Source organism: Miscanthus floridulus, chromosome 10 (assembly GCF_019320115.1).
Source record: "Miscanthus floridulus cultivar M001 chromosome 10, ASM1932011v1, whole genome shotgun sequence".
NCBI classification, from domain to species: Eukaryota; Viridiplantae; Streptophyta; class Magnoliopsida; order Poales; family Poaceae; genus Miscanthus; species Miscanthus floridulus.
In genome coordinates, this window is record NC_089589.1 from 55,553,597 (window position 1) to 55,576,244 (window position 22,648).

Below are 22,648 nucleotides of genomic sequence, written 5' to 3' on the forward strand. Positions count from 1 at the left end.
TCACGCAAGCTCCGCCATTACTTCGAGTATTATAAGATCACTATGGTCATTGAGTCCCCTCTGGGGGACATTCTCCACAACAAATAGGCCAATAGCCGCATCATCAAGTGGGCTATCAAGCTTGGCACTTACTCCATCGAATTCAGAAGCAGGCCTTCCATCAAGTCATAGGTGCTCGCTGAATGGACTGAGATCCAAGAGCCCATCGCCGCTACTTGCCTCGAGCACTGGGTGATGTACTTCGATGGTTCCCCCAACATCAACGGTGCTAGTGTTGGCATTCTATTCATTACGCCGACCAAGGATAAGCTCTGATACGTTCTCCGAATACATTTTCTGGCCTCTAACAATGCTGCTGAATATGAAGCATGTCTCCATGGGCTCCGTATAGCCGTTGAGCTCAGTGTCAAACACCTCATGGTATACGGGGACTCCACGCTGGTCATCAACTAGCTCAACAAAGACTGGTCTTGCTCCTGTGAGAAGATGGACGCTTATTGCGCCGATATCAGGAAACTCGAAGGGAAGTTCTACGGTATCGAGTACCACCATGTGGTACGAGATTAGAATTAGCTCACCGACCACCTATGTAAGATATGATCTTCTTGTGCTGCGATTTCACCTAGGGTCTTCATTCAAGATCTCTTTACGCAATCCATTAAAGAAGAGAAGGAAGTTCAAGAAATTCCCCCCGCCGAGCAGCTGGTACTTATAGTACCTTCGCCGGCTGCCGATTGGAGGGAACAATTCATCAAGTACCTTACCAGCACCGAAGTACCCGCTGACAAGACTAAAACCGAACACTTAATCTGTCGAAGCAAGCATTACGTGCTGGTGGGCAGGAACTTGATGAGGAAAAGTGCCAAGGAAGGGATACTGTAGAAATGCATCACCCAAGAAGAGGGAGTGAAACTACTTCTCGAAATTCACTCTGGTTCCTGCGACAACCATGTGGCCTCGAGAAACCTGGTCAGCAAAGCTTTCCGAGCTAGTTTTTACTGGCCCACAGCCATCTTCGATGTAGAAGACCTCGTCCAACGTCCAGTCAGTGAGATATACGTGGTTATCAAGAAGAAGAAGAACATTGAAGATTAAAGCTTACGAAAGGATTGGTGTTTTAAGGCAAGTATAGCATGGGACCATCCTTGATACCTATTCACCTTTAATCACTTAATTCATATTGCATGTGTCTACCTTGTTGCCAATAAGGATATCCTTGATATTTGATATCTTGTACCTTGACAACTATGGGATATGCATTGGGTAGCTTTTCTAGTGCTCAACTACAACCATGATCTTGTAACTTGACTAATGGTATATGCAATAAACACTAAAAGATGCTTTTTAGCAACATGGAACAAGGGGCTAGAGCATTGGTCTATTTTTATGGTGCTCTAGATTTCTCTCCCTAAGGACTTATCTTATTATGTGCTCCTCGGGAAATTTTCTGGCTTTTTCTAGAATTCTTTCTCACTTTTTTGCGAGCATAATCTAATTTATAGATGCTCCAAGATATCTTATTATGAGCTCCAAATACTTTATTTGAGTTCCTCATGTTCCAAAATATCTCAGAGAATGTTTTCCAAATTTTTGGAGCTTTCGGAGTATTTTTCGCAGCCTAAACACCAATTCTAAACTTTTCTAGAATTATTTTATTCACAAAATTATTTAATTCTAAAAATGATTAAAATATCTCATTTTTCTCCAACCTCTAACTCTAACACTATATATATGCCGGTGTTGTGCTCGCCGCGCTGATTCCAAATCTAAAATTGTTTTTCCGGGCCGTCACTCCTAACGCCAGCTTTTCCGGTCAAACCATCGCGTTCCAACATCAACCTCATGAGGTAGCCCTCTTTGTATTCTATGTCGTGGTATACTTCTTTGCAGGAATCCATGCATGTTTGATCATTCCCCTATTCCTTTTTCCTCTTTTCCGGTTAGGAGCATGGTCGGATCTTCTTCTGTCTTCTCCGGCCGCCGGTGATCCTGATCCCTCCCTAATGTCGCTCGTCACGCTAGCCCTGGGCCACGCACCCCTGAAAGTGCAATCAAGCCCTAATTATGGGTTTTGGCGATAATGACCACGCAATTAGAGAACTAATGAGATTTATCGAGATGACAAGCAGGGAATTTATATTCGAGGATACTACACGAAATGGAGGAGACCCCAATTACAAATATAGATGGGTTCAAACTCAAATGAGGTTTAAGATTATTTTATATCTTGAATTTGAGTATAGGAAAAGCCGTACTATAAAGGGGGGCACAATACTTAAGCTAGTATGTGCTACCAAGTGCTCAAACAACAACAAGCATCCTCAGATTCATAGCTAAGACAGTCTACACTTCACTATTACCCTTGCTGTCTTCTAGGGTGCGAGCTCCGACTCGCTCGACCCCTTGGGTGAGAGCTCCGACTCGCCCAACCCCTTGGGCACGGGATCCGGTTCGCCTAACCCTTTGGTCATGGGCTCTGGCTCACCCGACCCTTTGGTCATGGGCTCCGTCTCGCCCGGCCCCAAGGTCGTGGGCTCGGGCTCGCCTAATCCTTTGGTCGTAGCCTCATCTCGCCCAACCTCTTGGGTGTAGTGTCTGTTGTGGGCTGGGGGTATATATACCTTTCTCTTTCCTCCCCAATGGCTATCTATGATTCAAGGAACCATTGGGGGTGGGGGTATATATACCTTCCCCTTCCTCTCCAATGGTAAGAAAAATAGAAGGAACTAACCTGCCCTCTTCTTCCTCACTTCAACATGCCCAAAACAGAGCAGGAGCTCTCTCTCTCTCACTCCATTGTTGATCTCAAGCCCTCAAGCAAATCCATTGGTTTCCAGATCAATCCTTGAGGGATAAGGGTCCAAAACTTGATTTGAGAGCAGTTCCATTGATTTCGAACACTAAAGAGTACTTGGTTCACATTTTGGCCAGTGGTTGTGTTTGTTACTCTTGGAGCTTGGCTCCTAGCTGGCTAGAGCGTCACCCGTGGAACTTGCCAACTTGTGTGGCAGTCCCGGGAGGTTTGTAACCACCTCTTGCAGCAAGTAAAATGACCCTTCATCTCAAGAGTTCACTCTCTTGACTTGAGAACGAGGTAGGGTTGCAAATCCCTAAGCCTTAGTGTCATACCTCAAAAATGTGGACATAGGCAAGCCTTGGTGGCGAGCTAAACCACAGGATAAATCCTTGTGTCATCTTGTGCTTGTGTTGCTACACTAGTGTTTTTGTTGTTGTTGAGGTGATTTCTAGGATTGAGGCTGATCTACTTGTATGTGGTGTTCCCATCATTTTTAGCTATCAATCTGTGATCTACCACCCTGCAGAAAGCTAAGAAATTTACATGATCTAAATTTCATTGGATAGATTTTGAACTGTGAACTAATCTCTCCTCGAGGTGTAACAGTGCCGTGCTCACGGAGCGGCAGTGCCGTGGATGAATTTGAATTTGGTTTGAGTTGAATTTTTACAGGCCTTTTCACTCCCCTCTAGGCGTTCCAGAGATCCTACAAGTGGTATTAGAGCTAGGTTAGCTCGTGTGCGCTTCACCGCGTGAGGTATGGAGCCCGGGAGAGGATTCGGTGTTATGAAGCCCATCAATGTCGATCCGGAGGACATTGGGCTGCATGACACCAATAGCAGTGAGCTTAGCGCCTCTACAACGAGCAACTCCACGCTCCCACAGCTAGAGGTGACCAATGCTGAAAAAGCTCAAAATGAAGAAGAAAGAAGAAGAAGAAGGGAAGCTAGAAAAGAGAAAAGAGAAGCAAGAGAGAAGAAGAAGTAACAACAATGGTTAGAAGTAATGAAAGTAAGAAAAGAAGAAAGAAGACTCAAGATAGAAGCTAGAAGAAAAAGAAGAGAAGCAAGAAAGAAGAAGGAACAAGAAGCAAAGGCCTCCAATGCATCTTCAAGTGAGCTATCTAGCTGCTCCAAAGATGGTGACGATGATGAGTCCTACTGAGTGCATAGCAAGAAGGACAAGAAAGGAAAGGGCAAGAAGAATGATGACAACAAATATGCCGCCGTATCCTTTAACTATTCTTCTATGTCTATGACTAACCATGAGCGCAAGTCTTTCATCAATGTGCCCACGGGCAAGTTACCTCATTTCGATGGGACTAACTTTGCCAAATGTAAGCACTCGATGAGAGCCTATCTTATAGGTCTTCATCCCAACATTTGGGAGGTTGTTTGCAACATATTTGAGCCATCGGTTGATCCGAAGAATCCAACACTAGAAGAGATGAGAATCATTCACCTAAATGGTCAAGCCACGAGTGTGTTGCTTAGTGCCTTGGATGGTGATGAGTACAATAGAGTGATTGGAGTTGATGTTGCCAAGCAAATATGGGAGACTTTGCACCTAGCACATGAAGGGGTTGACAAAGTGCGAAAGGCAAGAATTGACTTGTTGATCTGAAAGCTCAACCGGTTTGTAATCTTGGATGGAGAAGGGACACAAGAAATGTTTGATAGGTTGATGACAATGGTGGGCAAGATTAGAGGCTATGGTTGTAATGAGCTAGATGATCATAAAGTCATCAAGATTATGTTGGAAGCTTATTCACCTAGAAATGAGACCGTAGTCACTCTAATTAGAGACAAGAAGAAGTTTGAGTACTTCACACCAAATGATGTACTTGGGAGGATCTTGACCTTTGACATGCAAAGAGAAGAAGCAAATGAGAGGAAGAAATTTGGAGAATTGCAAGCAAAGTTAAAGGGCATCAAGATCAAAGATGTAGCTCTCAAGGCCAACAAATCAAGCAAGCAAAGCTCTACAAGCAAGTACAAGATCAACCAACAAGCTTCAACTAGCAAGCCCAAAGCAAGCAAGCAAGTTCATGAAAGAGTAGAGACCACCTCATCCTCTAGTGAGAGAGAACATGAAGATGATCAATATGAGGAAGTTGATGATGTTGCTCTCTTTATGAAGAGGAATCACAAAGGGTTGAAGAAGCAAGGCTACAAGGTAGTGAAGAGAAGCTTCCCAAACAAGAAAAAAGGACATGCTACAATTGTGGAAGCACCGATCACTTCATTGCCAAGTGTCCACATGAGATCAAGGACAACAAATACAAGAAGGACAAGAAAGAGGAGAAAGCCGACCATAGAAATAGTAAGAAGTACCTGGGAGAGGCTCACATTGGGCACAAATGGGACTCAACTAAAGAAAGCCCATGTGCAGAAGATGAGAAAGTTGCAACCATTGCTATCCATGAGCTATCTTCTTCACCAAGACTCTTCACCAACATGTCCGATGATGACTACTACTCCCCTCACATTTGTCTTATGGCAAAGGGTGAGAAGGTAAAATCTAAATCCAAGGCCAAAGCTCCTCCAACCCCACCTCATAGTGATATCTCTAGTAGTGATATTAGTGATAGCTCTAGTCATGATGAATCTAATGATGAAGAAATAAACATGATAACTAAAAATTTGTATGGAAAGACAAAATTATTCATCACTACGCTAATGGAAGACTTAGAGAGTGTCCAAGCCGAGCTAGAATCTAGAGAGGAAACTCTTATCCAATAAGAGGATCTCTACATTTCTAGCAAGGAAGCTCTTGCATTAGAGAGAAGTGAGGTGGAATCCTTGTGCAAGGCCTTGGCCAAAGAACAAGGGGACCATGCTATCACAAAGAAAGAAAATATTGCACTCAAGAAAAAATATTATAACTTAGATGGAAAGCACAAAGAACTTGAGCTGCAATATAACATTCTTTGGGATAGCAACTCACATCCCTCTAAGGCAAAGGATGCCTCTACTACCTCCACTAGTCAATGTTGTGAAAAATGTTATCATATTGATTTGAATGCTTATTCCACTAACCTTGCAAATATGGAGGCAATGAGAAAAGAAATTGCTAGACTCAATGAGATCATTGGCAAGGGCTGCTTGAGTGGTAAGGCTCAAGTAAGTGACAAGAAGGGAAATAATTCAAAAGTGCCTCAATTCAAGCAAGGGAGACACCCCTCAATCAAGCATGGGCTTGGGCACACTACAGGAGCCAAGACAAATGGAAGAAAGATCATAAATGGCTATGAGTGTGTCAAGTTTGAGAGGAAGGAAAGAGTTGGTACAGATCAGCCTGTACAGATAGCGGCAGTGCCGCACCACGGTAGTGCCGCAGTTAAGGCCTACTATGCCGCTCCCCGCAAAAATGGGAAGGCTACCAATTCTGCTCCTAATCAAACTAAGCCCAAGAAGAACGTGTCCCAGCAGAAATAGGTACAACAGAAGCCAAAGGAATGAGTGTGGGGCACTATAAATAAGTATGCCTATCAACCAAAGTTTCAACCATCTCGACAAAGCTTCACTTCATATTTTGTTTTAAGGAACAACAACAGTGGAAAAGTGGCTTCTAAATATATTGGAAAGGAAGCCAACACAAATAAGAATACTTCTATTTGGGTTCCTAAATTTCTTGTGAATAACCTGCAAGGCCCCAAGTCTAATTGGGGACATAAATCAAGCAACTAAATATGTTTTGCAGGCATACTCCTCCGGTGGGTCAAGCTAGGTGCTTGATAGTGGATGTATAAATTATATGACCGGAGAAAGGAGTATGTTCTCATCATATTCCCCTATGACACACTCAAATGAAAATATTGTCTTTGGAGACAATTCAAAAGGGGATGTGACTGGTCTTAGTAAAGTTGCTATAACCTTTGAGCATTCAATTACAAATGTATTACATGTTGATTCATTGAGTTACAATTTGTTGTCTATTTCTCAATTGCGTGAGATGGGCTACAATTGTCTCTTTACGGATAAGGGTGTGGAAGTCTTTAGAAGGGAGGATTCCTCTATTGTCTTTACGGGTTATTTAAAGAACAAGCTTTACCTAGTTGATTTCAACAAAAGTAAAGCTAATCTTGAGACTTGTTTAGTGATAAAATCTAGCATGGGGTGGCTTTGGCAATGCCGACAAGCCCATTTTAGGATGAGGAACTTAGCCAAACTTCAAAAGGACGAACACATCTTTGGGCTAACAAATGTTCACTTTGAGAAGGATAGGATATGTAGTGCTTGTGAAGTCAGAAAGCAAGTTGGCGTACCTCACCCACCAAAGAGCATCATGACCATGACGCAACCATTGGAGCTCATACACATGGATCTCTTTGGACCGGTCACCTACCTAAGTATCGGGGATAACAAATATGGTCTTGTTATTGTTGATGATTTTTCCCGTTTCACTTGGGTATTTTTCTTGTTTGATAAGTGTCAAGTTAGAGGCAAAGTGAAGACTTTTGTTAGAAGAGCTCAAAAGGAGTTCGGTCTCCCCATCAAGAAAATGAGAAGCAACAATGGGACCGAATTCAAGAACAGCTAAGTTGAGGAGTTTCTTGATGAAGAGGACATCAAGCATGAGTTTTCAACTCCATACACCCCTCAACAAAATGGTGTAGTGGAGAGAAAAAACAATACACTCATTGACATGGCAAGGACAATGCTAGATGAGTACAAGACACCGAACATCTTTTGGTGTGACGCTTTCAACACCGCTTGCCATGCCATCAACCGCCTCTACCTACACAAGAAGTTGAAGAAAACTTCATATGAGCTTCTAACCGGTAACAAGCCTAAGGTGTCTTACTTTAGAGTGTTTGGGTGCAAGTGTTTCATACTTAACAATAAACCCAAAATCTCTAAGTTTGCACCTAAAGTTGATGAAGGTTTTCTTCTTGGTTATGGATCAAATGAGCATGCCTACAATGTCTTCAACAAAACCTCTAGGAGAGTTGAGATTGCGGTAGATGTGACATTTGATGAATCTAACGGCTCTCAAGTGGAGCAAGTTGGTTCAAGTGTTGTAGGAAAGGAGGATCCACCATGTGAAGCAATCAAGCAAATGGCTACTGGTGATATTAGACCACAAGAAGATGAAGTCACTGAAGTGGTGGTTCCTCAAGTTGCTGTAGCACCAATTTCCACTAACGTACCTGATGTTGAGGGGGAGCAGACCCCTGCTGCAAATCAGCGGAGCGGTAGTGCCGCACTCCCTCTAATAGCAATAGCAATTCCAACTCTGATTCAAGGACAGAACCTACAACCCATATTCGAGCAAGAAGATAATGAAGATCTAGAAGATGGACAAGAGGCCATTGATCATCCAAGGCTAAGGGGGTAACAACTCAATCACATTTAGCAAACTTTTGTCAATATTACTCGTTTGTTTCCTCTTTGGAGCCACTTATGGTAGAACAAGCACTTGGTGATCTGGATTGGGTGATGGCCATGCAAGAAGAGCTCAATAACTTTGAAAGAAACCAAGTGTGGACCTTGGTGGAGAGACCCAACACCAATATCATTGCACCAAGTGGATCTTCCGAATCCTGCAAGATGAGAATGGTGTGGTGACAAGAAACAAGGCAAGATTGGTTGCTCAAGGTTTCACTCAAGTAGAGGGCTTGGACTTTGAGGAAACATATGCAACAGTGGCAAGACTTGAAGCAATCCAAATGCTTCTAGCCTATGCCGCTCATCACAATTTCAAGCTATATCAAATGGATGTGAAGAGTGCATTCCTCAATGGCCCCATTCAAGAACTTATCTATGTTGAGCAACCACTAGGTTTTCAACATCCCAAGTTCCCCAACCATGTCTACAAACTCCAAAAGGCGCTCTATGGGCTTAAGCAAGCACCAAGAGCATGGTATGAATGCCTTAAGGAATTCTTGCTTAAACAAGGCTTTGAAATAGGCAAAGCCGACCCTACCCTTTTCACTCAAAAAGTTGGCAAAGATATATTTGTGTGCCAAATATATGTCGATGACATAATATTTGGTAGTACTAATCATTCTTTTTGTGAGGAATTTAGTAGGATCATGACCAAGAGATTTGATATGTCTATGATGGGTGAATTGAAGTTCTTCCTTGGATTTCAAATCGAGCAAGTGAAGGATGGAACTTTTATTAGTCAAACAAAGTACACCCATCATATGTTCAAGAAGTTTGACATGGTGAATGCCAAGCCTATCAAAACTCCCATGCCGATCAATAAACATCTTGATCTCAACATTGAAGGGAATGCCATGGATACCAAGGTATATCATTCCATGATTGGCTCTCTACTTTATTTGTGTGCATCTAGACCTGATATTATGCTTAGTGTGTGCATGTGTGCTAGATTTCAAGCTAACCCGAAAGAGTGTCACTTGGTGGCCGTTAAGAGAATCTTGAGATATTTAGTACACATTCCTAACCTTGGTTTGTGGTATCCAAAGGGCTCTAAGTTTGATCTACTTGGGTATTCGGATTCCGATTATGCCGGTTGCAAAGTAGATTGAACAAGCACTTCGGGGACATGTTAATTCCTTGGATGATCCCTAGTGCCTTGGAGTTCTAAAAAGCAAAATTGTGTAGCCCTTTCCACTACTGAGGCCGAGTACATTACGGCCGGTGCATGTTGTGCCCAACTACTTTGGATGAGTCAAACTCTTCAAGATTTTGGATGTCATTTCACTAAAATCCCACTCTTGTGCGATAATGAGAGTGTCATTAAGCTTGCAAACAATCCCATAAGCCACTCTAGAACCAAGCACATAGACATCCATCATCATTTCTTGAGAGACCACGAAACCAAAGGAGATATCGAAATTCGCCATGTGAACACCAAAAAGCAACTAGCCGATATCTTCACAAAGCCCCTCGATGTGTCAAGGTTTTGTGCTTTGCGTAGTGTGCTAAATATACTTGATTCTCATAATGTGGTTTGAATTTTAGCATGCCTCTATTTGATAAACTAGTATCTTGGCAAAAGAGTTGAAAATTTTCATATTATGCATGAAAATGATTTATAAAAGGCAACTTATGTATCATGATCATGGTCTGTATTGATTATCTGTTTCTGGTCATGGTATATAGGTGATATGTGTCCATATCTTACATAGAGAGAGTCATATAGATTATAGCTAACTCTCACTATTTTGGGGAGTGTGGCAGTGTCACGCCTGCCGTGCGGCAGTGCCAGGCTAGGCGTGCGGTAGTGCCGCACTTTGAATCTCAACTGAGAGTCGGCCTAAGCGGTTTTACTATAGGACCCATTTATTCGTCCTCTTATCCTTAGGTCCACAGTAACTTCTTTCCCTCTCTCTCTTCCCCCGATGCCGATGCCCATGCCTCTCTCTCCTCTCGTGCCCGCACCATCGCCGTCGCTTGGCCATGCATTGTCGATCTCTGGCAGTGCCGCGATAGCTGCTAGCACTCCCTCAACATCATTGATGACTGCTACTACCCCTAGTCTGAGTAGTTTCTTCCCTCTCCTCTCCATTCCTCGCTTGAGAAGATGGAGCATGGAGATAATGACCGAAGGGGGAAAAGGAAGATGAATGAGCAAAGAGACAAGGATCCACTTCACCGTCGTCGTGGGAGGTCAACAGCAGCAGGCAGTAGTGTAGCTCTAAGGGGACTTGGTGATAGGGAGAGGCACGAGCAATACATTAATGATGAGGAGAGGCTAGAGATGATAGGTCTTACCACTAATGCCATTCCTGACACCCCACAGCATCTGTCTGAGCTTGATGGTAGATACATGAGAGATTTTGAGGATGAGATCATCATGAGACCTCTAGATGACTCTCGTCAGCATGCAGTTAACAACTATTCCAAGAGTTGGAAGCTGGTGGAAGAGGCAAGAAGGATCAATACCTATGAAGTGTGCAAGGATTTGGGCATTGAATACAGATTTTGGAATTAGTTTTATTCCAACTTTTATGCCACTACCATTCTTGCATCCAAGAAAACTAAGATCATCAAGATGCAGTATATTGATTGGGATGAGATGTAGGAGAAGGAGGAGCCTGAGTTTCACAAGGTAATCAAAATTTATGATAGGTTCTAGCTTTCAGACATCATGGGTTTCTAGTATAACTGGAATGAGGAGGTCCTTGCACAGTTCCATGCCATATACTTCTATGACCAGACCTCTGATGAGATTCACTAGATGACTAACGATTGGCACTACCAAGTTGACTTTGTTACTTTCAGCCAGATTCTTAGCTTTGGGGAGGAGCATAGAGGTTACACTTACATTCATGATGAGCCTCGAGCTGAGATCCATGACATCCATATGGAGAAATAGAAGGACTGCAGATGGCAAGAGGAGTGGTCTACACAGCTTCTATTACATCCTCAACAACTTCATCAGGAACACCATCAACCCAAAGGATGGAGCAGCCTCAGATATTAATGGCTATGTGAGAAATGTGTTGGCTAGATTTGCTCTAGGTGGGAACAGGTTCAATGTCCCTAGATTCATGTGGACTGAGTTAAAATTTGCAGTGGAGGATGGGAGGAGGGGGCTGCCCTATGCCCCTTACCTCATGTTCATGATTGAGAGGGTCACTGGATTTTATTTTTTGAAGGATGGGATGCATACCGTCTACAAAATTGAGAAGACCTAGCCAGCTGCAGCTACTCAGGGAGCGGGAAGCAATCATGCTCATGTAGATATCCCTGAGTCTTCCCGCTCTAGGTCTCGTAGAGGAGGCAAGATGAAGAATTGGCAAGTGGTTGAAGACAATCTTTGGCAAGTGTACCTATGCAGCTGATAGAGCGTATGAGACATAGCTTGAGCAGTGTCAACAGTGTGGATAGGACCTTCCACCACTTTCTCCTATTCCACCTGCTCCACAGTATGAGCTTCTGAGTCTCTCTGACACAGATTCAGATGATGAGGATGATGTTGATGAGGAGGAGGAGCAAGGGCGAGCAGCAGATTAGGATGAGACCCTAGAGAGATACCGTAAGAGATAGGAGCCGAGGGACACTGCCACTACTCACCATGAGGGCCATGCACGTATTGACTTCGACAATGATGGTGGTGGTGGTGGTGCCAGGACTGCCACAGGAGGTGATGATATTGATTCGACGGACATCCAGGGAGATGACGAGTAGGTGTTGATCTTTCTTCTTTTCTTCTATTTTTGGTACTTTATGCCAAAGCGGGAGAAAATTAGAGGGGTCAACAAATTTTTCGATGCCATGGAGGTTGCTGCAGCTAGAGTCATGTTCATATCTATTTAGAGTAGTCTTCATTAGGTGAGAGTAAATTGTGAAATAATGCTACTATTTGACTCTTTGTGTGGGATATGGACATATATTAATCTATGATGTAGCTTCTGATACAATTGTGCTAGAATGTATATCTTTATATGTATCACATGCTATGTGGTGTCTGGTCTGATCTATGTCATTATAGCAAGTGCGTCAGTGCCACACTCAGCAGCAACAGCAAACCAATTTGTGCATAAATTGTCATTTGCATCATGTTTTACATATCTAACATAGTATGTAGCACCCCACAGGAGCATGGATGTAGGGGGAGCCCCATCACTTTCACTAAAATGTGAATCTTGGCTTCTTATGATAATTTAAGAATTCAATTCTCTATTCACATACTTAGAGGGAGGCTCTACACCCATGGCTTGAAAATCTCAGTATTTATTTCATAACTTTTGTAAGCTCTAATTGGGTTGTCATCAATCACCAAAAAGGGGGAGATTGAAACTTCAATCAAGCCCTAATTGTGGGTTTTGGTGATAATGACCACACAATTAGAGAACTAATGAGATTTATCGAGATGACAAGCAGGGAATTTATATTTGAGAATGCTACACGAAACGGAGGAGCCCCCAATTACATATATATAGATGGCTTCAAACTCAAAAGAGGTTTATGATTCTTTTATATCTTGAATTTGAGTATAGGAAAAGCCGTACTATAAAGGGGGACATAATGCTTAAGCTAGTATGTGCTACCAAGTACTCAAACAACCACAAGCATCCTTAGATTCATAGCCAAGATAGTCTACTCTTCACTATTACCCTTGCTGTCTTACGGGGTCTGAGCTCTGACTCGACTGACCCCTTGGGTGCGAGCTCTGACTCACCCGAACCCTTGCGTGCGAGCTCTGACTCGCTTGACCCCTTGGGCACAGGCTTCGGTTTGCCTGACCCTTTGGTCGTGGGCTCCGTCTCGCCCAACCCCAAGGTCATGGGCTCCGGCTCACCCGACCCTTTGGTCACGGGCTCCGTCTCGCTCGACCCCAAGGTCACGGGCTCCGGCTCGCCCGATCCTTTGGTCGCGACCTCGTCTCACCCGACCTCTTGGGTGCGGTGTCCATTGTGGGCTGGGGGTATATATACCTTTCCCTTTCCTCCCAAATGGCTATCTGTGATTCAAGTGACTGTTGGGGGTGGGGGGCATATATACCTTGCCCTTCCTCTCCAACGGTAAGAAAAATAGAAGGAACTAACCTGCTCTCTTCTTCCTCACTTCAACATGCCCAAAATAGAGCAGGAACTCTCTCTCTCTCTCTCCATTGTTGACCTCAAGCCCTCAAGCAAATCCATTGATTTCCCAATCAATCCTTAAGGGATAAGGGTCCAAAACATGATTTGAGAGCAGTTCGATTGATTCCAAACTCTAAAGAGCACTTAGTTCTCGTTTTGGCTAGTGGTTGTGTTTGTTACTCTTGGTGCTTGGCTCTTAGCCGGCTAGAGCGTCGCCCGTGGAGCTTGCCAACTTGTGTGACAGCCCCGGGAGGTTTGTAACCACCTCTTACAGCAAGTAAAATCACCCCTCATCTCAAGAGTTCACTCTCTTTACTAGAGAATGAGGTAGGGTTGCAAATCCTTAAGCCTTAGTGGCATACCTCAACAACATGGACGTAGGCAACCCTTGGTGGCGAGCAGAACCATGGGATAAATTCTTGTGTCATCTTGTGCTTGTGTTGCTACACTTATGTTCTTATTGTTGTTGAGGTGATTTCTAGGATTGAGGTCGATCTACTTGTGTGTGGTGTTCTCACCATTTTTAGCTGTTGATCTATGATCGACCACCCTGCCGGAAGCTAAGAAATTTACACGATCTAAATTTTGTTGGGTAGATTTTGAATTGTGAACTAATCTCTCCTGCAGATGCGGTAGTGCTGTGCTCACAGAGCGGTAGTGCCGCGGATGATTTTGACTTCGGTTTGAGTTGAATTTTTATAGGCCTATTCACCCCCCTCTAGGCGTATCAGAGATCCTACAGCCCAGACCCCAACGTCGTAGCCCCATGCGCTACTGCTACTAGTCTGGCCAGCGAGCCGAGCCCATCTACTCTAGCCACTTTCTCCCAACCGTCGCCTCTCCGCTCCCCACGCAAAGCAATCAGAAGACATCTTGGCGATGAAGGAAGACCTTTTTGAATATGATAGATATCGTATTCGTTGTAAATACTTACCATATAACCGAATAGATCTAGGCCTAAACCGACTTGTAACCCTACCCCGTAGACTACATAAGATGGGTAGGGACCCCCTTGAATTCATCTCATATTCAATACAATCAACCAAAGACATAGGACATAGGGTATTACGTCGATCAGACAGCCTGAACCGGTCTAAACCACTATCTCTGCACCCGTGTTACCATCCGGGTCCTATTAAGTGCACCTCCACCGATCATCTACTACAATGGGTACACCACTTAGTAGATTGCTGACTAGATTTTGTCGATAGTGGCATGCCACGGTATAGTGCTAAGCACTCTCCATGTTCTCCAAGTTTCGCCACGGGTCTTCAATTTTCGCCATGATCTCCAATTTTCACCACAGGTCTCTAATTTTCGCCACGATCTCCAATTTTTGCCACAGGTCTCCAATTTTTGCCACGATCTCCAATTTTTTTCATGGGTCTCCAATTTTCACCACGATCTCCAAATTTTACCATGATCTCCAATTTTCACCATGGGTCGCCAATGTTCGCCACGGTATAGTGCTAAGCACTCTCCATGTTCTCCAAATCTCTCCATGTTCTCCAAATCTCTCCATGTTCTCAAAATCTCTCCATGTTCTCCAAATTTCTCCATGTTCTCCAAATCTCACCATGTTCTTCAATTCTGCCATGGTATAGTCCTAAGCACTCTCCAAAATTCGCCACAGTTAATTGCTAAGTACTCTCTCTATTTTTAAGTGCTTAGCACTCTCTAAATTTTACTCCTATGTCCAGTGCTAAGCATGGAGATTTAGTCCTTTATACAATTATGAATAAACTATAAATAAACATAAACTACTCTACAGGATATAAAATTCACCGATACATTGCTCCTGATAAACTCCGCTCTGTTTTCTTCATCACCGAGTTCTTATATTTTAGTTTTAAATCATGTACTACCTGTCCTATATATTTGTATTGCAAGATCATCGTCTGGGTGGTTGCACCATCTGGCCTTCGGATTTCTCCGCCGATCAACTTGTCGGACCACTAGGTTCATGACTTCGTCGTCGACCAGTTGGTTGGGCTACTCGGTACTTGATTCTTTGCCAACCAACTGGTTGGATTGCTTGTCATTTCATCGTCAGTTACACTGGGGGCTCGTCGGCTAAGCTGGAGACTTCGTCTGCTGATTCGCTTGTTGGCTTACTATATTTTGCAGACGCTGCATGTCATGTGTGATATCAAGGTTTTCCATGATGCCTAGATCAGGGTGCTGATCTTGGACGGCATGTCAGGGGCTTTGATAAGTATATCTATCGCAGTAATCCAGTGCTAAGCACTTGCTGTTTTCTCCATGTTTTACCGCTCGATATTATCAAGTTTTAATCTAGATGTCCAATGCTAAGTGCGGGAATTTCGTCTTTTACACTTAATTCTTTGATCCTACTACAAGATGTTTTTCTATCTTATAGCAGGCTCAGGGACTAAGTGTGTACACTTCACCTTGTGGTGAATGTACTATTTTTCTTCTTACAAATTTTTCAGCTAAGCTGGGGACTAGCTGTGTGCTCGGCTAAGCTGCAAATTGGTTGTTTTGACTAAGTGATCGTTGAAATTCTTTGATCCTGACACCAGGTGTCTTCTTCACCTACTGTCAGGCTCGGGGACTACAATGTATATATTGCACCTTGCGGCGCATATATTAGTACTAATATTCTCTTTGCATAAGTCATGGATGATGATCATCTGACTTCGCTAATGAAGCCTAAGTTTGTACACTTCACCTAAGGTGGAGAATTTTTAAATTTTAAACTTGAGCTCCTTACATCCTTCTGGCAAGACTTACTTGGCTAAGTCCGAGATCAGGTCACCTGATAAATTGGCTGGCTTCAATTTCCACCGGTCGGATTACTAGTTAAACTAGTTGACACTTCGTTTTGTTGATTGGATTACCAGTTAAACTGGTTAGATTGCTAGATTTGCTAGCTGACTCCAAGTTAAATTGCTCGGACATGATCAAGACGGCATTGCTCAGCGGATACAAGGCGCTCGAGGACTAGCTGTGGGGGGTATAACCCCAGGTACCCACGACAATGGACATAGGCCGCACCGATAGGGAAGGTCCAGCCCATAAGATCAAGGCCTACGGTGCCCAGCTCTGGTTGGCGTGCACCGCAAGACAATCAGAAGACATCTTGGCAATGAAGGAAGACCTTTTTGGATACGATAGATATCATATTCCTTGTAAATAATTACTATATAACCGAATAGATCTAGGTCTAAACCGACTTGTAATCCTACCCCTCAGACTATATAAGGCGGGTAGGGACCCCCTCGAATTCATCTCATATTCAATATAATCAAGCAAAGACATATGACGTAGGGTATTACGTCGATCAGAAGACCTGAACCTGTCTAAACCGCTGTCTCTGCGCCCGTGTCACCATCCGATTCCTATTACGCACACCTCCACCGATCATCTACTACCATGGGTAAACCCACCGGTAGACTGCCGACTAGATTTCGTCGACAGTATCACCAGACAGATAATAATTTTAGAGTCTTTTTATGTGTGTATATATAGTAGACAAGGGAAGACAAGAGAAGAGAGAGAGATTATTATCAACCAATGGCGGCAACCATTTCTTTTTCTCCCAGCGCTGCCACATTTTGATCTTGGTCTCTCCAAAACCTGTAGCACACATATTTTCCATACCTAGCACCGCCCACGCTCGATTATGTGCAAAGGAGAAATAAAAAAAAGGGACAAAAAGAAGAAAGAGAATTAAGGCTTGTCCTTCCCTAAAAAACAGTTTGGTGTCATGCTCTCTCTTTGCTTTGCCCTCAGTCTCTTGCTTTCCCTTGATATCCTTGATGGCTATACCGCATTCGGCGTAGATTGAAACAGTGTTATGGTCATAGCAGCGAGGATCGTCGCGAAGTGCAGAAAAAGAAGGATGGAAGGAACGAGTGGATCGCTGAGAGTTTGTTGCCATGCTTGTTGCGTGGTTGCCCTAGGTGAGATGCAAATTTTTAATCCACTATATTTTAGGTCAAGTCTTATGGATCAAATCAGCTTATTAGAAGGGGTTTAGATAGAGTAATTTCAGAAATTAATTTCATCCATATTATGAAATACGTCAGACTGTGTGTGTTCCTGTTCATCATTGTTATAGGGCATCTTATTAGCTTTATAGAATTTTGCCACTGTTCACAAAGTTGCAGAGGACTTCAATACCTTTATAGCGGAATGGATATATGAGAAATCTAGACCATTCATTTACTTGGCGTTAAAACTGTCTACACAAAAGAATTGGATGAAGTAGGCATTTTGTCACGCATTCATGCCATCACGACAACAGTTATATGAACGTATATAATAGTATAACTTGTTTGATCGTAGTACAAATAATTGCAATATGTTTTGACAATAATGGAATCGCCGGTTGCTAAAGGAAGATTAATTGCTGAAAGTACTCTTGAATGTGATGGTTCTATAAAAACTTCTGAAGACACTAGCGGTGTTTATTTTCTAATCTAATGGCTACAAGCATATCCTTCATGAATATAGAGCTCGATTAATGAAAATCCATTATCTAAAAAGAAGTACCTAGGCTTGTTAGCTGACCTTGCTAGGGCAACCACTAGTACAAAAAAGATTTTTACAGATGGTTAAAATCGGTTTTCAGGAACGGTTTGAAAAACCGCTACAATACCACTGATTGTAAAAATAATTGATTTTCAGAGGTTTCAGCCTCTATACCACCGATTGTAAAAATAATTGATTTTCAGAGGTTTCAGCCTCTAGAAGTAAGTCCGCAGGGCCGAGGACCAGCCATAGCTCACAAAATTTATTTTTCACTTGTTTTGAATAGGTGCATAAGTGCAGACACCGTCGAACCCAAAACCTCTTTCTCGCGCATTCCATGCCATACCATTACACCACACAGTCATTTTTGTCTAGTTCTCCAATGCGGTCTATTTATTATACTAATATACACGAATCTTGCAATCAATATTTTAACTTATAAACAATCTTAAATAAGAAAACTTTCAGGTACAAAGTTTAAGATCTCATCGAGTACTACAACTTTGATATAGGACATTTCTCCAACCAAGGTAATTTGAAAAATAATAAAAAAAAAAATTCAAAATCTGAGACTTAATTTATATATTTAGAACCCTAAATGATCTCAAATAAAAAATTTATCGACTACAAAGTTTTAAATCTCGTCGAGCTCTACAATTTTTATATAAACTTTGTCTTCATCCGACTTCATTTAAAATAGATATGAAATTATTTGTGCTGCAGCTATTTTTAAGGGTGGTTAACTTAGTCAACCGCCCTTGAAAATCGATTTTTAGGTGCGGTGGACTTAACAAAACCATCTCTAAAAATTACTTTCTTTAGAGACGTTTGACATAAGCAACCGTTCTTAAAAATCGTATTTTCAGAGGCGGTTTTCTTAATAGAACCATCCCTAAAAACAGAAACATTTCTAGGGGTGGTTTTCTTAATGGAACCGCCCCTAAAAAATATTTTTTAGCAACAGTTGTATAGCTACAGTGCCTCCCGCGAAGGTTAGAGATGGCGTGCTAAGAAAACCGCTTCTGTTAGAAAAGGGAGGCGTCTCTAAAAATCTTTTTTTAACAGTGAAACCGACCAACCACGCACTATGAGGTCCCTCTCATGAGAGAGCTTTCAACATCTAATTTGGTAGTTTTTCCCAAAAACAAGTTTTTAATTGTCCCATAATGTGATTGGTATCCTTTTCTATTTTGTTGAAAACCTAGCTGTCCTTCACCTTAAAAACGTGATATTTACTACTCTCAGGGAAAAGGAAACCCAGAGAACATTAGACCATCTAGTTTTTGAAAGCGGACCATTTGGCTTGCTTCCATAATAACCACGTTAGTAATACAACGGAATAACATCAGTGTGAATCGACTGCTTCGTTGATCTATCATGACTGAAATCAATTTCAAATAAAACTACACTGGCATTCATTCAGATGTGAATATGCTGATGAAATGCAAATTATAAATATGTTTTTTTTCTCCCAACACAATACACAACATTGATATTATTCTCTTATTACGTATAACAAGGACCGGTACAGAGCAGCTCTATTACCGCCGGTCCGCGCTGTCATCACACAAGTAGCATAAAACTTGTTTTGCTCGTCTCGTCACTACGATGTAGTTCCTGCTTCAACTTATGCCCTTGCAATAGCAACCAACTGCTTCCCTACATTTTTGCCAGAGAACAACCCAATCAGAGCTGCCGGTGCGCTTTCAATGCCCTCGACGACGTCCTCCACGACGGCGACCTTCCCGTCCTTGATGTACCCAGCCATCTCCTCCTCGAACCTCGCGTACAGATGGAAGAAGCGACTGACGTTGAACCCCTCCACCCGGATGGACTTCGGGATGATGCAGAACAGGTTGCGCAGGCCGTCCCGCTCCTCCAGGTTGTACTGCGAGATCATCCCGCAGACGGTGACCCTGCCGCCGTGGCGCATGTGCAGCAGCGCGGCGTCGAGTGTCGTGCCGCCCACGTTGTCGAAGTAGATGTCGATGCCGTCGGGGAGGCAGCGCTTGAGCGCGGCGCTGAGGTCGTTCTCGGACTTGTAGTTGAAGGCGTCGTCGTAGCCGAACTTGGTCTTGAGGAGGCTCACCTTCTCGTCGGAGCCGGCGCTGCCGACCACGTAGCAGCCGGCGATCTTGGCAAGCTGCCCGACGACCTGCCCGACGGCGCCCGACGCTGCTGAGACGAACACGAAGTCGCCTTTGTTTGGCCTGGCGACCTGGGTAAACCCAGCGTACGCAGTCAGCCCCGGCATGCCTGCAACGTCGCAGTGGTGGTTCCAGAATCGCATCGTCAGTCAGTTACTAGTAGACGTTGAAAAGAGAATGGAGGAACAACACAAAATGCAGGTTGCTGACCAAGAACGCCCGTGTAGTAGGAGAGCGGCAGGTCGGCGTGGTTGATCTTGTGCAGGGACTCCGGCTGGGTGACGAGGGTGTACTCTTCCCATCCACTCATCCCCCATACGAGGTCGCCGGCGATGAACTCTGGGTGCGCCGAGTCGATCACCTTGCCCACACCGTAATTGACCATGGCCTGATTCATGAATCACATGCAGATTTCTTCACCTATGATTCTAATTTCTAAAGCTCCAAATGGCGCTTAACAAGAGACTAATCGGCAGTGGCCGGTGGCCGGTGGAGCAAATTTGGACGCGTACCTCTCCGATCACAAAGTCCGAGGCCGGCACGTTGGCGCCGTCGTCGTGCTTGCTCATGCGGCCACGCATCCAGGGGTCGCAGGACAGGCAGAGGTTCTTGATCAGCACAGCGGTCAAGCCCGCCGGCACACGCTGCTCGGTAGTGCCCACCGTGATCTCCATGTCGTCTTCGGTGGGGAACCCGGTGACGTGCCTCCTCAGCACCACCTTCTTGTTCTGCACCACCGCCGCCGCCGCTGCCTCCTCCCCGCTGCCGGCCATTTCCTCTGCCTGCGAAAGAATAAAAGAGATGGCTCGTTTCTCTGTAGTGGAACGCTTTAGCTTGCTGCTGATGGTCTGGTATGCTACTGCCGATGCAGCATGCGCTCCTCCTCGTACAGTTTTATAGACGGGACGCACATCAGCCGGTGCGCCAGAGTCACTTCCCATGTGAGAAGTCATGCATGACGACAGTTTTCTGAGCACACGTAATCCATGACACCAGGAACAGGACCTGTTTGTTCACCCTTTTCTTTGCTTGTGCGGAAGAGGACTCTGGACTCGACTGGAAATTCCATGTACAACTGGACCCGTACCCCTGTTAACTCTAGACTTGACTAAAATTATGAATTTAGTCGAAAGTTTTTTACCAGTCACTACGTGAAAAACGATTTATATCGAAGGGATAAATTTTTTTTAGAGACGGCTAGTGATAGAGCCGCCCCTATAGTGACGTGCTGGGGACCCACGAGACCAGCCGCCCCTACAAATAGAACAGCAAGGACGGCTGGTGATACGAGCCGCCCCTATAAATGGGTCAGATTTGTAGGGGCGGCTCACTCACCAGCCGCCCCTGGTGTTGCTATTTGTAGGGGCGGCCGGTGATTGAACCGCCCCTACAAATGCCCCGCATATAAATACCTCCGATTTATAGGGACGGCTTAATCACCAGCCGCTCCTACAAATGACCCACATATAAAAAAACAACAACACCTTCTTTCTCCTCGGGTCACTCACTCCAACCCGTGAAAGAAAGGTGGGGAGGCCTTGGGCACCTCCTAAAAATTGCTCTACTAAGGGAGGAAGGTTTTGGTCTCAAATCCTTTGGTGGAGAGGTTGTAGAAAGTAAGAAAATGTTATTCCACATATTTTTTTTGAAGTTTTAATGGTTGGTTAGTGACTAATTAGAGTTTTGCTTTTCTCTCTCTTCTATGGTGCTTGAGCTACTTATGAAGAAAATTAGACCCAAGTTTTGAATGTACTTGGATAAGATCATACCCTTATTTGGTTCATGTTTCTTGATTTTAGTGAATAATTAGTTAGTTTTATGAATGTTTCATGTGTATGTAGATCTAGATCTAGGGTTTGATTTTTTTATTAATTTTATTTTTGTAAATTTATGTTTGATGAAATTGGACTAGGGTTTGCATGAAAGATATTGGATAAAATATAATTATTGCTAATTGTTGTCTTTGAAATTGTTTATTGTAATCAACAAATATGTATTTTAATTATTTATGGATAAATAGGCCATTAATTAATTTTTCTCTACCATGGTGTGTTTGTATGCTTCATGTAATTATATTTGACTTATATTCATATATATCTGAAGTATATACAATTATTCTCAAGTAATAATTAATTTGATTCATTTATATATATATATATATGAACAAGTAGTCCTTCAATATTTGTTTTGTTGTTGTTGTAAAAGATGGAGTACAAGAACTCTTGGATGTATGGTTCGTTAAGGTTCAAGATAGGTTTATGTGAAGAGGTGGATAAATTTATTAAAGCCGCAAAGAAGCATGCAGCGACGTTAACATAGAATAAGGATACAATTATTTATCTCTGTAAAGATTACAAGAACCGTATGACATGGACAGATATGACTATCATCAGATCACATTTGATTATGCGAGGATTTGTTGAGGACTACAAAGTATGGATTCATAAAGGTGAAACGGTTATTGTTAACGACAAGGATGAGGAGGAATACGACAACAAAACCCTAGAATTTCTGTCCCAATATTCAGCAGAGCTTGATGCACGAATGGTTCCCGAGTTTGGCAATGAACAAGGTGGTGATGCTAGTGGTTGGGATGGTAACGATGAAGGTGGTGCCAATAATGATGGTGGAGCACGTGTCGGGGATGAAGATAATTTCAAGGACATGATTCGAGCCCTTGCACCAGAGATTTTACTAAATAGC

At 43.3% G+C, this 22,648-nt stretch overlaps 1 pseudogene; it reads right to left on the reverse strand.

The window, feature by feature from the left end:
- Positions 1-19,236: 19,236 nt before the first annotated feature.
- Positions 19,237-20,873, reverse strand: LOC136486615 (2-alkenal reductase (NADP(+)-dependent)-like; annotated as a pseudogene).
- Between the last annotated feature and the right edge of the window lie 1,775 nt (positions 20,874-22,648).